Below are 9,743 nucleotides of genomic sequence, written 5' to 3'. Positions count from 1 at the left end.
CAGGAGACTAAAAAAATCCTTGCCACACTTCCATGGGACTTTTCCTTTTATCTTCTAAGAGCAACTCAGAAAAATTACTTAGGGGGCTTATATGCATAAAAACACTCCAGGTGAATTTCCAACCCTCACCTTCCCTTAGTTCTTCCAGAGCTCGGAAGAACTTTGTCCCAAGCTACTGTCTGTTTTCCAGGCTCCTTTACAATCATTTATTATTTCCCAAATCATTTACCCTTACTCAAAATTGCCAACACTCCCTCATTTTCTTCTTCCCTGTAAAAAAAGGGCTTATCGGCTCCTGAGTCTCATCATCATTTTCCCATGACACCCATTTCTACTGTTAATCTACCTATTGTCATTAATTCCATCAAACCTCCAAGGGGTGGTGAAGAAATTCCTCTCAGCCTGGCAATAAGCATGGAAGGAAGGGGCAATCTGCAAGTCCAGGTGCCTGAGGCTGGAGTAGACAGGGAATGGATGACTTGCATCCTTGGAGTAGCTGGAATGCCCTATCAGAGGTCATCAGCAGGGATGGCCCCATGGAGGACATCTTGGTGGGACAGCAACACACCTTTGCCTCCATCTTCCCGAATACAGATTCATTCAGTTCATCCAGTACCTAAATCCTTTATCTTTTCATTGGAAGAGTATTTATAGAACAACTACTATATGCTAGGTATTTCAGAGGGTTTGATTGATGATGAAGGCTGGTCCCAGAATTCAGGACTTGGAAATCAAGTGGAACAATTGATTTTTTTTTTTTTTGGTACCAGGAATTGAACCCAAAGGCAATTAACCCCTGAGCCATATCTCTAGCCTTTTTCTGTATTTTATTTAGAGACAGGGTCTCACTGATTTGCTTAGGGCCTTACTAAGTTGCGGAGGCTGGCTTTGAACTCAGGATTCTCCTGCCCTGGCCTTCTGAGCTGCTGGGATTATAGACATGTGCCACCGCGCCCAGCACTGCTTTTGCCTTATGCTAGTTGCTTTAGAGACATCATTTTCAGTTCCTCCTGCAATGGGAAGCATTATAATTAGCATGTAATAAATGAGACAGGAAGTGCATTTTGTGAGTTTGCATAGCTCAGAAGCTGCTGGCCTTGCCCTTGTTTTAGACCTTTGTGAAACTAAGATCCTGCCCTTTTTGTCATAGAAGAGATTCTATTCATTATTAAATAAATGAAACACGATGACTGTGATCCTTCATTGGACCCTACAGAGTCAAAGGGCAATGTACTCCCACCTTGGACTTGTCATTGAAAAATCAGACATTGGGCATAATATTAGTCTGTTTTCTGTTACTATAACAAATTGCCTGAGGTTGGGTGATACATAAAGAAAAGATATTTATGTAGCTCACAGTTCTGGAATTCTAAGAACCACCATGGTGCTGGAGTCATGAAGGGGTTAAAACATGATACTTCATTTTTTTGTTCCTTGAGGTCTAATGGGCAATGTTCAAGTTTTCCCTGGCAGCACTGAGATCTGTGCTCTTGGGTTCTTTCATTGCAGTCCTTTCTCATAGCATCTAATACCCAGTAAACTTCCACCCACCTGGAATCTGAGTCTGGGTCTATATTCACTCTGGAAGGTTTAAAGGGGGAAGCACGGAATCACCAAGTGATTTCGGGTCAATAGGCAATATTCATCATTTTGCAGCAATTTTAATAACTTGGATGAAAAAAAGCCCCTGTATACTGCAGTCCATCTGTAAGTGTTAAGAGTCCAGGCCTTTGGATGGGTCTGCGGTATGGGCAGTCCCACCACTGTCTCAGAGAGAGGCCCACAATTCTGAACTCATTGAAGCTTATGGAAGCATTTTTATTTGCAAGGCATAAATGATCTTTCACTCCCATTCCTAACTCCATCTTTCTGTTAGAGATAGCTCAAACATAGCCTGCAGCTGACATTTGAAAGTTGGAAATGTCATTTCTGCATGGCCTTTATCCTTTATAGCTGGACACTCTACCCAGCCTTTCCCGGGTAGCACTGTTCCTTCAATTACGACTCCCTTGTGGTTTTTCTGAGTGGGTTCTTTTGATTAGATCCACCAGGATAGATTACGCCGAGGAATGGAGTGTGTCTTACAAGTGGTTAACTGATCTGCAATGACCTCAGAATAGGAAGGGAGAGAAATGATGCTCTCCTGTGTCTTGCATCTTGAAAGAATTACCCTCTTCTAATTAAATAGCTGTAACCAGAACAGTGCTTTCTCAACTACTTAAAAATAGACAGCATATCAAAAACTGGGCCAAAGTTGATGTAACAAAGTAAGAGTAGTGTTGCATCTGGATGGTGGGATTAAGGGTGATATTAAGTTTATTCTTGATATTTTTCTGTTTCATTTAGTGTCTATAATCAGCATGGAATTGTATTATGATAAGGACAAATGTAGTAGCCATTTTGTTGCATTTCATTTTATAAAATATTACAAAAAAAAATGCACACCAAACTGTTTTTTTTATATTCATACATGAAGTATTTAAAAGCTAGAGACATAAGATGCAGCTTTTCAGAAAGTCTCAGGCTTTTGTCTCTAGCACCATGCAAAACCTGAGTGAATATCCCACTTAAAACAACTAAAGATTCTGGGTATCATATTTTTTTTTAAAATGTGTATAGACATTTTCAAAATGTCTATCAATAAACAGGAATCCAAAGAGGGAAGGGGTCTCTGAAGCATGTATTTTCCAAACCAAAACATTTGCCAAACTAAAATGAACATGAGCATTAAGTTTCCATACCTTTGAAGATATGAGGAGAAGGTGTCAGAGTCTGCAGTGTGCCCAGAGTGACACCTCTGTCCCCTTCCTTGCAGAAAAAGCCCATGTCTATTCAAATGGCGAATCCTCAGGGTAAGGGAGAACGGGAAATAAACCCCATTCAACCTCAGAGATATCTAGAGAAGCATTCCATTTTGAAGATTGGGTTTGGGAAAAGGAAAAGAATCACCTAGAACTTGTAATAATATACCAGGTCTCAAGCATGAGTGCAGCCCAATTTTTCACTGTAAGAGTTGTCCAAAGCTTGAATCCTATGGATTAGTTTGAAGTAGTACCATGGAGTTGAGGCACAGCAGAAGCAAATGCAGACTTTTCCTGGAGAACTTCCACTCCCTGTCTCCTTCAACCTAGGCTTCAAAAGATTCCTTCAGCTAAAGTTCCACAGTGAAAATTCACCAAATTTACAAAGAAACAAGGCCTATGATCAAAAGGCAATAGAACACACACACACACAAAAAAGAGAGAGAGAGAGAGAGAGAGAGAGAGGGAAAACTAAAATACAAAATATGACTAAAAGTAAGTAGGGAGAGAGGTATAAGAGTTCCCCAATGTGTGTACATTTTTGCTTTCCATGGTGTCAGTTACAGAAATAAATGGTTCATAAGATTTTAACTGACATTCTGAGTAGCACTGATGAAATCTCATGCTGTTCCATTCTATACTGCCTGTAACATGAATTATCCCTTGTCCAGGGTATCCATACTGTATATGCTACCTGCCCCATAATGGTTGAGAGACCACATCCATGTCACTTTTATTACCATATATTGTTATAGTTGTTCTATTTGATTAGTCATTGTAATCTTTTACTATGCCTAACATAGAAATCATACATTATCGTCTGTATATATGTACCGAGAAAAAAATAGTACATATAGGTTTTGGTACTATCTGAGGTCTCAGGTACCCAGAAAGGTCTTGGAATGTACCCCCTGTATATAATGGGGGACAACTATGAAAAGAATTAAAGTATTGTAAAGACCTTGTGGAGGAAGGCTGTAAAGACATGGATTAACTTCAGACTTTGACAAATACATAGTATGAAAACGTTCTGTGTAACTCCCCAGTGAGTAGGAGGAAAAATGAAATGAGAAAAAAATTCAGTTCAAAATAAATCAAGAAAGGCAAGAAGAAGAAACCCATAGATGATAGGGCAAGCAGGACCAAATATATAATAGAAAAAAAAAATCTCTTGAATTTAGAGCACCAGACCTGGAGCATTGATACTATGAACCTTAGATAATGTTGGGAAAAGAATCAGAAGTTGTTTGGCATTTTTTCTTAAGCTACTGCTATGGATGTGGGATTATTTGTCTCTTTGAGACCAATCAGTCTTTTTCATATATATTACCATTAGAACTGAAGCAAAGATCACATCCTCTGACCTCATTCAAACACTGAGGGATTCCTTATTACTGTAGTTTATGGGTGGTGTGTCCCCACCAAAACTCCTTTTGAAATTTGAGTCCCAGTGTGGCAATGTTGGGAGGTGGGGTTTTGGGGAGGTGACGGGGTCATGGGATCAGAATATCCATGAATGGATTAACGTTTTTCTTGAGATATGGGGTTAGCTCTTGTGGGAGCAAATTGTTTTAAAATGAAGCCAGCTCCTTTCACTCTAACCCCCTTTTCTCCTCTCTACTCACCTATTTCTCCTTATTTTTCCATCACATAGAGAGTAGCATGTGGCCTACCAGAAGCCAATCATATGCTCTTGGACTTCCAGAACTATGAGCCAAAATAAAACTCTTTCTTTTATAAATCATTCAGCCTCAGATATTTTGTTATAGCAACAGAAAATGGACTATGACACCTGTGGTCATAAGGGAACAAACTTCAGAATCAATGAGATAGTCCAAGAATTGGCAAACTTTTCCTGAAAAGAGCCAGATGATAAATACTTTGGGTACCGCAGGCCACTAAGTTCTCTATTGCACCTACTCAACTCCACTGTAGTGTGAATGCAACCACATGCAATGTGTAACCAAGTGAGCATGGCTAGATCCTGATAAAACTTTATTTACACAAACAGGGCAGTGAACTGGATTTGGTGTGTAGGCTCTTGTTGCTGGTCCTAACCTTGTTCCTAAAAAACAATAAATGGAGATGATTTATCTTGTCCAGTGATATAAATTCCAGCTTTTAAATAGACTGGGAAAATCCTTCCTGTAATTTGGTCTCTGTGGCAACCGACCCAGCTGGCCACATGCAAGGACTTATTTCAGGCCGCCGTGGAGTGTGCCAGGAAATTCACACATCACCATATGGCATCCACACTGCTACAAAGCTACTGTCAGCAGAAGGCACGGGAAAAGCTGGTCACATCTTATTTGGGGAGGGCAGGGGGTACCGGGGATTGAACTCAGGGGCACTGGACCACTGAGCCACCTCCCCAGCCCTATGTTGTATTTTATGCAGAGACAGGGTCTCACTGAGTTGCTTAGTGCTTCGCTTTTGTTGAGGCTGGCTTTGAACTCGTGGTCCTCCTGCCTCAGCCTCCTGAGCCCTGGGATTACAGGTGTGCGCCACCCTTCCCGGTGAGGTACCATCTTTTGACAAGCATTCCTCACGGGCACATCCCTGTAACAGAGCTTAGGTGATGCTGTGATGTCAGCCAGCAAGGAGGGAGACCCCACTGGGTAATAATGTCCCAATCCAGTAGAAGGATTAGCCCTGCCTGAATATATTAATAAATAAAGTGGAGGACAGACAGGTGGCTCTACCTCGTGGCTCTTTAAATTAGAGGCACAGCAAGAGCACAAGAGGTGAGTGACACTAATCCCCTGAAACCACTTAACAAGGAATGCCAGAACAGCACTTCAAACGGGCAGCCTGTGAAGATATATGATCTCAGAGCCACCTCTCAGCAGCCAGGGGAGGCGATCCCATGGAGAGTCCTGGAACCAGAGAGGGGAGTGGCTGACTTGGAAAGGCCTCTCCCAGCAGAAATCAGTTCAGGGGGACCTGAATGGAAACCAGAGCCAGAAATAGAAACAGGAAATGCTGCTGTGGTGGGGAAATGAACGCCTAACACATGGGGACCTTTAGGAAAAGTGATGAATTGAAGGTTGGGACGGAAAGAGCTTTTGTCTGCAGAGGACTGTAGTGAATGAGGCTGCCAGGAAATAGGAAGAGCCAGAGTTAGCCTCTGAGGTTTGGGGTGACATATGGAGGAGTCTCCAATAGGGCCATGCCCCGGCACCCTCTGAGAGCTCTTCACCTCCTACCAACTGGGGAATTGAGTGTCTGGACTCTGAGCTCTTAGAAGGATATCCTGGAGCATGGAAGTCCCCAGGGGATGAGATCAACTTTGTCCTACACTTAATTTTTTTTTTCTTTTGACTTAGAAGACGTAGTGCAAAAAGCATGCTCTATGTCAGCAGCCCGAACAATTCATCTGGGACATGCGAGCATCATCCATCACGCTCAGCATTTTAATCCAGCATTCTGTCTGAAGCTTGAAGTGACAGAGCTGCCACCATACGTGAAACCTGCCTTTGCTCTGTTTGCTGTTTCATTTCATCCTTGATTTGCTGTCACTTTCCGAGGTATTGAACACATGATTGAAGGGCTGAGTGCATGCCTACAACAGTCCTTAAACTGTCTTCGATTTTCACAGCCAGATATTTTAACAGAGTTGCTACAGCTGAAACCTGTGTTAAAAAAAAATGTATTCATTCAATGAAGAAAATAATCAGTAAAATGTTACTACCGTATCTGAAGGCTTGTTTGAATCAGAAATTGTAGATCTTGTTTCAGGACCACTTGGCATGTGCCAAGCTGTGAATGGCCAAGATGCTCTGGAGCCTTGGGCGCAGCGGCTTGATAGGGTGCACTCTCACTGTGCGGTGTGGACTGTGATCCTGCAGCAGGTCACAGACAGCACCTGGTAGAGCACAAGGAGACAGCTCCCAGCCTTAAGCCAGGGGATGCTTGAGGGAAAGAGGAACAAGGAAAGGATCATGACAAAGATCCCTCCATCAGCAAACACCAAGGAAGGCAGCCATACACACAGCCCAGAGCAGGTACAGTGGAGCAGTCAGCCTGACTCCCATATGGTGAGCTGGGGCATTAGCTACCATGAATGCAAACAGCCACATGGGGCTGTTTGTGCAGCTGAAATGCAAAGACTGTACCTTGGGGGTTCAACTTCAGGCCATCTGGAGCCACAAGACCAATGCTCTCTGAGAGGGGCACATTGGTTTGACTGCAGTAAGGGACCATTCTCACCGTGACAGCAGGAATGCTGCAGGGGAGGAGGAGAAGCAGGGCAGATGTCAAGGAACAAGCTTTCCCAGAACCAGATAGAGACTGCTCCAACAGCTCCTGCCTGGGAGGGGGATCTGGAATGGGCAAGGATCGGCCACCTAGCCTAGCTCCTTCATGGAGATTTGACCTGTTCCTGGCAGCCTATGCTGGAAGGCTGTGAAATTCAGCCTGCTCTGGCTTCACCTGTCCTCCCATCCTCCTTTCTCTCATTTTCTACAGCTTTGACTCCCTGCTGACTTGTGATTCTCCCACAGAACCCTTCCCCATGGTAATATTTACATGAACCACATGAAAGGTGTCTGCTGGCATCCATTGGCCAACAGAAGACATGGGCACATTCTTGTCCCACTTCCCTTGTTGGTGGAAATGAGAACCAATAACCAGTGTCGTGGTAAAGATTTATTAAGAAATATAAACTGTCATATGGTCCAATCCCCCACCTTCTCCTGCTACTTCTTGGATGAGGGTCCTCAAACGCCCATGTCATGGGCGGGTGGGGATACAAAACAGCCCTGTGGCATGCTGGAGTGTCCGTGCCATCTTTTTTAAAGAAACTTGCAGGTTTACAAACTGGATATTTTAACAGAGTTGCTACAGCTGAAACCAGTGTAAAAAACATTTGTATTCATTGAATGAAGAAAATAATCAGTAAAATGTCACTGATGATAAACAAACTACATGGCTCTTTATTTCAATTAAGTTCTGAGTTAAGAACTCTATTGTGTACTATTTAGAAGAAAAAGAAAGGGAAAGTCTATCATTACAACCCTGATGCCCCTTGTGGGTGATCATGAAAATGTTTGTGACACTGGCCATGGTACGGGGCTTTGGAACCATGACACTGCAGTCACAGACCTGGGGTCAATGTCCAGCTCCTGGAATCACAAGTCATTTAAGCTCTCCAAGTCTCAGTTTCCCAACCTGTAAAATAGGGTGATAATGGGTAACCTTGTAATAAAGATCTGGCAAGATTTAAATGAAGCTGATTCATGGTAAGCATTGAAATAATTTAATTTATATTCATGTATTACCATTATTTAATCATCATTATTACTTATTCCACACATCATCAACTAAGGAAACATATGTAGCTGAACTATAGCAACTAGATAATGTCCTCTACCCAACAAACAGTGAAGGAGATGATATCGCCCATGGTGGCCATCCTGTCCCCAAGCTAATCATTTATTTATTTAACTCATGACTGTGAGTTTAATTATGCATGCACTGTTAATGTTAAAGTTAGCTTAAATAAGTGATGAGTACTTCAATCATGTGTTTATTCTTTGGCTCCCCAGGACAATATTTTTTAATGTAGCACAATTCTGTTTTGCACAAAAAAGATACCACTTAACATGGTATTTGGTTGGTAAAATACATTTCAACTAATGCACAATTTATAAATTAATTATTTTCTTTTACTTTCTTTTTTTATTTGTTCTTTCCGGATATACATGACAGTAGAGTGTATTTTGATATATTATACACACATAGAGTAAGTATAACTTGTTCCATTTAGGATCATGTTTTATGGTTGTATATGATATATAATTACATTGGTCATTTATTCATATATAAGGATAACAAAGATATGTCCAACTTATTCTAATGCCTTTTCAATTCCTATTCCCCCTCCCTTCCCCTCATTCCCTTTGTCTAGTCCAGTGAACTTCTAATCTTCCCCTCCTCTGTTGTGAGTTAGTATCCACGTATCAGAGAGAACATTCTGCATTTGGTTTTGGGAGACTGGCTTATTTCTCTTAGCAAGATATTCTCTAGTTCTATCCATTTACTGGCAAATGCCATAATTTTATTCTTTTTTATGGCTGAGTGATATTCCATTGTGTGTATATACCACATTTTCTTCATCCGTTCATCTATTGCAGGGCACCTAGTGTGATTCCATAGCTTGGATATTGTGAATTGAGCTGCTATAAACATTGAAGTGGCCTTGCCACTGTAGTATGCTGATTTTAAATCCTTTGGGTATAAACAGATGAGTGGGATAACTGGGTCAAATGGTTCCATTCCAAGTTTTCTATAAATTATTTTTTAATAATTAGATATGAATACATTTCTAATAATTACATCTGATTTGATACAATGTATTAAGTACTCAAAAAGAGCAGGAAGCATGTTCTATGCTGGGTAAATACAACAGTAAGATGAAGCAGATACACTGTTGTCACACACTACACAAATTATACATCTGTGTGTGTGCATATGTATATAAATAAAATTTAACTACGTTAATTATACACACATGCATGTGGACACACATGTACATGTAATGTCAACTGTGGTGACTACAAAGGAAAAGTAACTGCTCTGAGATATATTTCAGCGGAAACCTGAAGGACAGGCAGGCTTTAGCCAAGCAAGATCATTCCAGGGACAGGGAGCAGCAATTTGAATGTCCCCAGGTAGAGGAGTGTTTGGTGACTTCAGGAACTCAAAAAGCCCAGGATGGGGGACATTCATGAGAGGCCACCACGGTGGGCAATGACTCTGAGGGAGCCATCAGAGCCTGAGATTGCAGGGACATGAAGACCATATTAAAGATCTTGGACGTTCTTACGAGGGCATATGGACAGATGTTAAGCAGGGGTGTAACATGAGCTGATTTGCATTCTAAAAATTCCTCTTGCTACAGGGAAGATAGGTGAAAAGGGGTCATGAGAAGGGACCAGGAGA

The sequence above is a fragment of the Marmota flaviventris genome, chromosome 16 (assembly GCF_047511675.1).
Source record: "Marmota flaviventris isolate mMarFla1 chromosome 16, mMarFla1.hap1, whole genome shotgun sequence".
Taxonomy (NCBI): Eukaryota; Metazoa; Chordata; class Mammalia; order Rodentia; family Sciuridae; genus Marmota; species Marmota flaviventris.
The sequence above is the reverse complement of the archived record's forward strand: the minus strand, read 5'-3'. Positions refer to the sequence as shown.